We start from the raw sequence: 9,578 nt of genomic DNA on the forward strand, positions 1-9,578 counted from the left end.
CTCAGTAGCTTATGACATATGCTGATGATGTCAAGCAAATAAATGATGATATGAGGAAAACGGGAAGAAATGCGGAAGTTTTATTAAACGTTTGGAGAAATGAAATGAAATGAAATCTGTAGTTTTACGTCCCACGGTTATGCCGGTTAGGCTAAAGGAGACAGTGATGATGAGTAATGAATGAAATGGTGGAATGAAGAAAGTGGGAGGAAACAGGAGAACCCCGAGAAAACCCACGAGCACGGTGCTTGTCCACCACAAAGTCCACACGGCGCGAGCTGGGATCGAACCAGCGACCCCAAGCACCGGAGGTGAACGCTCTACCACTGAGCCACCGCGCCCCCATAAACGTTTGGAAAGACGAGGGGCCTATAAATAACTGAAGAGAAAATTAAATACATGGAAATGCTTTAAATATCAAGTAATACTTTCGAAAAAGTAGACACTTTCAAATATCTAAGACCTACATTAACACAGCAAAACCATATTCGCGATGAAATTAAATGTCGACTGAAAGTAAAAAATTCAGTATAAAATATTTTGTTGCTGTGAATCCTGTCGAAAAGTTCGAAGCTTTAAATATATAAAACGATAATGATGTCTGTTGTGATTTATGGTTGCGAAATATGGTCGCTTACTTTAAGGGAAGAACGTAGACTGAAAGTATTTGAGAATGAAATCCTGAGACGAATATTCGGATCTAAGAGGAATGAGAATGGAGAATAGAGAATGACAGAAACTATATAACGAGGAATTGCATAATTTATATAGTTTACCAAATATTGTTTGGGTCATCAAGTCTAGGAGGCTCAGGAGGATAGGTCATGTAGCCAGAATAGAACAAAATAGCAACGCTTTCGAAGTTTTAACTGGAAATCCAATCGGAAAACGTCCATTAGGAAGATGTAGGAGCAGATGAGAGAACAACATTAAGATGGATTTCGCAGAAATAGGAATACAAAATAGAAACTGGATTGTTTTTAAAACAGAAGTCAGTGGAGAGCTTTTGTGAATGCGGCATTGAACCTCCGGGTTGCATAGACCATAAAGTTAATTAATTAATTTGCTGTTGTTTCATTTATTTTATCAGTGACACATATAGCTTTAACAATGTCGCACACAATTCTAAAACTAACACACGTATTACTTGTAAATTACGTTGAGAATCAACTAATTTAGTGACAGTACAATACTGTACCGAGAGCATCATTTTCTAGTATATCGGAAATACGTAAGTATCGTGTTCCTGAAAACATAAGAAATATACTAGTAAATTTCCCTATAACTAAAAAAAAAAATCTTTCATTTATTTCTATCAAAACTTAATTCTAAATACGAATTTGCACTTAATTTCCTCAAACAGGTTTGTTAGATCTAAGGCCGAAATCTGTTGGCCAATAACTCGGGAAGCTAAAGTCTCTCACTAGACCAGTTTGAAATATTGATAGACCTTAGTAAGCTTAACAAGTGTGTGAAATACCGAGGTGTGCAGGCATTTGGCTCTTGAGTTATTGGCTATCAAACTTGGGGTTTGGAATTAAGTAAATCAAAACTCCAACCTAGATGGGAAATAACTCGGTGAAAAAAAATGAACAACGTAAAATTTCATAGACGTACTAAGCTTATGAAGGTCTACCACCATACCAATTTTAGGCCAATTTCGGATGAGTTCTATCAATCTCTTTTAGTGAAATTTCTTGATTTCACTGAGTTCAAACCAAACGTCAATGTCCAAGTAAAGATCACTTCGAAAGTAGAGATCTGCACACTATAATATTTCATGCTATGTTCGAAAATGTACAAAGCTCGTCAACTTTTACCATCATTGGTCAAAGTAGGACAGGCATAGTGAAACTTCTTCATTTCATTAAGTCCAAAGCCAAATTTGGTGGTTAGTAAATCGAGAACAACTGGTTTTGTGCATCGCATCATTTCATGCACATACTATACTACCCAAGGTCTACTAGCATTTCCAATTTCGTCAAAATTCGATTAGTATCGTCAATAGTATACTACACAGTAATATTTGACTAAGTCGAATCCCAAATTTGATGGCCAATAACTCAGGAATCAAAGCATTGCACACCAAAATTTTTGTACCAAGCTTGTACCCAAGACTCTATCACAATCTCAAGTTTGATCCAGATTGGGTTGATCGCGTATCATATACAGGGTGTTTCGGGAACAAACCAACAAACGTTACATGCGTGTTCAGAACCTTAAAAAAAATCGTTTATATATGACTCATTTCGGAAGCGCCTAACTACGGAGATGGGGTTAATAATTAATGTAACTACACTGAACAAAGCAATCAACAAACTTTGCACATGTATAAGAGAAGAATTTTTATGCAAATTTGGTCAGAAACGGCTAGTTACGGTGATGTGGTCAATTTTAGGTAATTAGTAGGCTTAGTCGTAGGACGGCTATATTTAGTAAGGCAACCAAAAAATTTCGTATACGTATTCAGGACCTCAACACGAAAATAAATAAATAAGCATATATATATATATATATATATATATATATATATATTTGTGGCTTTGGTCAGAAACGCCTAATTACAGAGATGGTAGTGAATTAAGGTAATTTGTGGTAATTGGTCTTATAATTGTTTACCTTAAATTGACTCTCTGTTAGTAATTAGGCATTTCCGACCAAAGTCACAGATACACATCTTTTCTTGCATTAAGGACCTGAACACGAATGATAAATCTGTTAGTTATTTTATTCAGTGTAGTCACCCTAAGAATGATTCCACTAATTAACTGAAATTGGCCTCAGCTTCGTAAATAAGTGTTTTCGACCAAAGTCATAGATATACTCTTTTCTTGCATTAAGGTCTTAACAGGTACGCGAAGCATTGTGGTTTTATTCAGTATAGCCATCCTACAATCAATTCCACTAATTACCTTGAATTGCTCCCTTCTTCATATTTAGTCATTTCCTATGTCAGAAAAAAAACTTTTTGTTCATATATTGAAGTCCTAAATACGAATGAGAAGTTTGTCAGTTTATTCCCGGAACACCTTGTATACTCTTTCTGATATTTTTTTTTAGAAAGGTGAAATGAGGGATAGAATATATATATATATATATATATATATATATATATATATATATATATATATATATATATATATATATATATATATATATAAAATCTTATTTACTTTCGTACTTAACTGATGACAGTTTGTTTCTTACGCGGTTTGTGGGGAATATTTAATTGTCAGTTTCATCTGAAGATAAGTAATTCTTTATATCTGAGTTCTTTCTTCTGATGCCTTTGTCTTCAATTTTTCACATACACATATCTTTAGGCAATGTGAAAGATCTAAAATGTTCCTTTTTGCTGTTTCATTCTTTTCGTTCAACTTTTTCTTCTCTATTTTGACTACACGCTTTCAATTGATATGATGAAGTTGCTTTATCGATTCAAGAATCACATCACAGACTAGGAAGAATCTTGATACACGCATCTATGTATTCTTAAATTTACACAAGAGAAACCCGTAATCATAATCTTTGGAAATATTGAAAGTATATATAAGAACATGTAAGTAATTTGTGCTTATAGTAGTATTGTAATGCAGTGAACTTAGCATATTTACGGATAATCATTTAGTAGTTTTTATTGATTAACTTGCCTAAAAATGATAGAGTAGTAAATACTCTTGCTTGCATCTGTATAGTCATGTTCCGTAAAGTTAACGACTGTCTTTCTTTGCAAAGTTCTATATTAATACCTTAGATAGAATATTTTCATACTTGCACTTACAAGGAATGGTTTGAAGAATCAAAGAAGAATGCATTTGTTAGCTGCAATTCTATTTGTAATTGAGAGAGTGTTACTCCTTGAAACCTAGGTAAATATTCAATATTTAAACGTGAATGAATATAGATGCTTTAAAACTGTTGTTGGTGGCAACAATTTTGAACATAACTGTGGATATCTACTGTCAAATGCTAAACCCACGTCCTCACACACTTATAGATAAAAAAGCATTTATGCTTTTATTACGTGTTATAGAACCTTGGCTGTATATACATACGCAAACACTACCATTCTACAGATGCACCATCTTACTTTCAACTTTCGACTTAAATTACATCGACTTTCCTCGTTATTAAGAAAGTAGCCTATTCCCATACATAAGCTAGATTAATATAAATCATTAAATATTCATTGGGAAAAAGTAGAATTATATTATTCTATACAACGTTAAAATATGTAACAAGAAAATATAGTTGCTACTGGAAGATCTCTCTTTCTCTCTCTCTCTCTCTCTCTGTATATATATATATATATATATATATATATATATATATATATGAGAGAGAGAGAGAGAAATCTTCCAGTAGCAACGATATTTTCTTGTTACATATTTCAACGTTGTACAGAATAATATAATTCTACTTTTTATATATAGCTAGATATAGACATATAGATAGTGTCCCAGAATGATGATACACGTTTTAAATACAAATATCTGGAGTTGCAATAATAAGTTCTAATCCAAACTGTGGTGAATGGATACTTGTTATACAGGAGTTTTGCACACTAAATTAAGTTCTGAAAATCACGTCCTTAAGATGACCCCCATTAGAATGAGAACATTCTTGGGTTCTGTCTTTAAGCTGCAGAATGGTGCAGAGGAACGTGCGAATTGAAATGGCTGCAATTTTTTCTTTTGATTTCTTCCTTTTGTGCATCAATTGCTCGTGATTCGTTGGCGTATACTCTCTCCTTCAGGTAACCCTAAAGAAAGTAGTCTGTCGGTGATAGATCTGGTGATCTCCCTGGCCAATTTATGTCACGAAGTTGCGCCCTGGGAAGTGTTTGCGGACAGTTGCCATAGGCTGTCGTGCTGTGTGATTGATAGTGGTGTCCTGTTACATCTAACTTTATATTTCTGACAGACAACGATCTTGTAAGGAATGAGAAACGTATTGAGCGTGCGGTTATAACGTTCACTAAAAACGGTAGCGGCAGAACAATGTCTGTTCTTGAGAAAGTACGGACCAATGACATATGTAAGAGTCAGGTTACTTTGACTCTATGCAAAAATTTTTCGTGCACTACTTCCTTTGGGTTACTTGAAGGAGAGAGCATACGTCAACAACTCACGAACCATTGCTGCACTAAAGGAATACATCAGAAGGGAATTTGCAGCATTCCAGTTGACACGCTCTACAGCACAATTCTGCAGCATAAAGATAGAAGCCAAGAATGTTCTGGTTGTAATGGTGTCTATATGATTTTCAAAACTTAATGTAGTGTGCAAAACTCCTGTATGTCACTTATGCATTCACCATACTTTGCATTAAACGCTATTATTGCAACTCCAGAGTGAAAGAAATATAGTTGGAAATTTCTTCAGAATTTGTCATGGTACACATTTTTAAATGACACCAATAAATTGGGTACCGAAACGACTTTATTGTGCCTTACTATAATAGTTTGACGTGTTTCTATTTCTCCTGCGACAAAGGTATAATCATTTGTTCGTATTGTGCACATAGATCTAAGCGCATGCGTGCTTCTTAAGCAGAATAAATGAAAGTTAAACAGAAAACAGAGGGTATTGTGACGTGAGTTGACTAATGGACGCTGATTCATTGATGCAGAAGACTCTTCCATAACGGGTGGTTTTTAGCAAATGATTCTACTCCCTCCTATCTTTCAGGACTTGTACAGAGTATCGTGTCCATTTTTCCGTTCCTACTCTCAAAACAAGCTCATTTAGTCTAGGGAAAGTCCAAAAGGATGAGATATTTCATTATGTTTTTTTTCTTTTCAACGGAAATGATTTTTTGTTTTAGTTTCAAATGACAAAACTACGATATATCAGCTTAGAACCAACAGTTTTTCTTGCACTTTTTCCGATTTTTTTTTTGAATGAAGTATATTCAGCCTACAGCCGGGGATATGCGTCAGTGGCCAGCAGCTCAGCACAATCTACATACATATGAGCTGGCAAGGGCTAGTCAAATAGTACAATACAATTTCAGCCGGTTCAGTAGCCGAACAATCCGCTAAATTGATTACAATTGATCGCTTATTTCCCGTGAATAGCTGCAATTTGTTTTACCCCTTTACCCACTCATCCTCCGTTTTGATTACATTGACTGTTCCAGCTATGCCTCGTGGAGCGTGACAATGCTTTCCATTCCAAGCTTCGGTGCCAGAAACAATGCTGCAACAATGAAGAGTTGTACAGGAAAGAAATCGTACTCTGTTACCGCTGCCAGATATTCTTGGTGAAAAAGAGATTGATGATGGGGAACACGAGTATCTCTCAAACAATTTGTAACGACGTTACAAATTAATTTGTTGTAGCTTTAAAGTGTGGATTATCATGATACACAGCTGTGTGAATACTCAATGGGTAGAGGGATATTTGAAGGACTATTACAACTTAATAGAGCAATATAAAAATATCTAAATCTGGGAATGTCTTGTATTTAGATGTAGCAAGAAAGTAATACAAAGAAATAATACATTGATTTCTAAGGCAGTTTTATATGTAGACTAGCAGAATGTCCGTTATTCGCACGAGAAGAATACGTTTCATTTGGATACAAAGGCCACCAAAACTGTCACCAATCAACTTAGGGACCCCGAAAACTATGAATTTGACACTAATATAGGTTATTTTAAATTAATTTTACATGTTACTATCTTCCCTTAGGAGTGCTAGTGGGGGCTGAATTTGGATTTAAATGGTATTGGAAGTGTCACTGTTCATTTCAGCAACCCTGAAACCCTGATAACTATGGATTTGACACTACTATCCATTATTTTCAATCATATATATATATATATATATATATATATATATATATATATATATATATATATATATAAATATATTCGGTATATTCGTACATTTTCATCAGCTTTACCTAACTGAATCATCAGAAATAAAAATTTCCAACCGTAGAGTGGTTTTATGGGAAACTGAAAAATCTTTCCCATGTTATTTACATGGGACGTCTTCTACACCCGTTAGCCTTCCAGGACTAACCGACAGAAAAATTGTCAAAAGTCAATATTTTTAAATTTTGGGGGTCTAAAGGGGGATGAAGGAATTCCCATGCTATTTAAAAGGGTATTGGTTGAAATAAGAAAATAAACGAGAGAATTGTGGGTTCAAGAGGTGCGAGGCCGTAGGCGGAGCAAAGAGCTAGCCAGAAGCTAGGGCCCCCAGACTCCCGTGTTTGCTCGGCCTACGGCCTCGCATTTTTCATCTATCGGCCTTTGCAACAGTGAATTTCATGAACTTGCTCTTCATAATTTCTGCATTTTCCCATCCGGGGGCTTCGCTCCCACACACTGTCTTTGCTCCGCCTACGGCCTCGCACCTCTTGAACCCACAATTCTGTCGTTTCTTTTCTTCTTTCAACCAACACCCATTTAAATAGCATGGGTATTCATTGGCGGCCGTATCTGAAAGAAATCATTCGCAATCATTGGCGGCCTATCATCGTATAAATTTACTTAAACGTCTTACTGACACCACATGGGGATTACAGCTTTCTACAGTACTTAATACCTATAAGATATTTTTGCGCCCCATCTTGACGTATGGCCACCCTCCCTGGATTAATGCTTTGCCTTTCTTTTATGATAAATTGAGAGTACTCGAACGTCATGATTTCCGTCTAGAATACCGAATCAAGCTTCCGAGTCCTACACAGGAGTAGTATGACTGCATAACTTTTTCTACCGTCCTTCATCACATAGAAAAGTTACGGCTCAGGTTTATTACCACCCGATTTCAGCAACGACATCCTCTAATTCTGGACACAATGGACATCGATCGCAACTACGATCTGGGATATAATTTCGTCACTGTCCTCTATCTATGCTCTTCGTCCTTTATCTGAAAATTCTTCCACCTGCCACTGTGACCATTTTGTCGCTTCTGCCTGTTCTTCCAACCATCTTCCCAACCACGTTTCGGCCACACTCCAACTGGGCTTCACTCGTCTTCATCACTGTCCAGAGCAACCTCTGGACAAGAAGATAACCAGCATTCGTGTTTTTAACAACTTGTTTGTGTTTATCCTGTCAGGTGCACCTCACCATCATCTATCCCTGCCCCAATGATTAGGATCACAAGATCATATAGTCCAAATGGATACCATAATAAAATGAAATAAATATGAAATATAATAAAGTACTACCTAAATAAACGATGTTCCAGTTCTCTTACATATCCCATAGACCAGCTCCAATCTCAATACTGCCCCAATACTTTTACCTCTCACCTCGGATAGAGGGCGTAACCCTCGCTAGGGAGCTAGCCATCGGCTATCAAAAAAATAGATACAAGTCGTATGCTGTAATAGTGAAAAGTGCTCACAAAGTGTTGTTTGGATTATTTTTTTTCCCTTTCGTGAAAAAAATTAATTCGTTGGTGACTGTGAATTATACAGGGTGAGCACAGAAACGGTCCCAGGTTTCAAATTAGTGTAAATTTAATATGCGAAGGAATATTTTGCTGAAATTTTGAACAGTGATACATAGACTCAAAAAGTTTTTGTAGCAATAATTGAAATCACAAACACTCGATGTGCGCGCCACCTTTAACGCGGGAAATATCGAGGCGGTAATCTAGCTCCAACCACACGTTGTGAAGCATATCCGGTGTGACGGAGTTGACAGCATCATTGATGCGTTCTTGGAGATCGTTCAGAGTTGCGGGTAGTGGAGGTACATACACTTTGGTCTTCACAAATCCCCACAGAAAGAAGTCACAAACAGTGAGGTCAGGTGATCTTAGAGGCCACTTGGTAAGAACTTGATCATTGACTCCAGGGCGCCCTATCCATCGGTTTGGGAGGTTCTCGTTTAGAAACCTGTGTACAGCACGATGCCAGTGTGGCGGCGCTCCATCTTGTTGTAGAACGAAGTTGTCTATCTCTGCATTACTAAGTTGCGGAATCAACCAGCTACGTAGCAGTGCTAAGTAACTTTCACCTGTAATTGTTTGTTCCTGAAAGAAGAACGGACCGTGCACCCGACGCTCTGATACTGCACAAAAACATTGATTTTCGGTGAGTCACCTTCCACATTTACAGTTGCATGGGGATTCTGGGTTCCCCATATCCTTACATTGTGTCTATTCACCTTTCCGCTTAAGCGAAATGTCGCCTCATCGCTGAAAATGATCTTCGTCAGAAAGTTTTAGTCGTCCTCCATGAAATTTTGCATAGCCTCACAGAACTCACGGCGCTTTACCTTGTCTTGTGGGTATAACTTCTGAACCAACTGTAGTCGGTACGGGTAACACCGCAAACGCTTGCGTAAGATCTTGCTTACTGTTGTTTGTGGCATTTGCAACTCTCTGCTAGCTTTACGTGTAGACTTCTGTGGGCTGTGTACGAAGGCTGCTCTTACGCGCTCCACAGTTTCCTCGGAGACTGGACGTCGCCCTGAATGTCCTTTTCTTTGATCACAAATGCACCCCGTCTCAATAAACGTTCTATGCCACTTCACAATGAATTTGTGTGTGGGTGGATCAGCATTAACTAGTCGTTTGAAATCACGCTGCACTCTCACAAAAGTG

The 9,578-nt window shown here is 37.1% G+C and overlaps 1 non-coding gene across 1 annotated transcript; it reads right to left on the reverse strand.

The window, feature by feature from the left end:
- Positions 1–269: 269 nt before the first annotated feature.
- On the reverse strand, positions 270–341 carry TRNAR-CCG (transfer RNA arginine (anticodon CCG)). The gene has a single exon. It is a non-coding gene; the product is annotated as a tRNA-Arg (tRNA).
- Positions 342–9,578: the final 9,237 nt, after the last annotated feature.

This window comes from Thermobia domestica, chromosome 6 (genome assembly GCF_964235325.1).
Source record: "Thermobia domestica chromosome 6, izTheDome1.hap1.1, whole genome shotgun sequence".
NCBI classification, from domain to species: Eukaryota; Metazoa; Arthropoda; class Insecta; order Zygentoma; family Lepismatidae; genus Thermobia; species Thermobia domestica.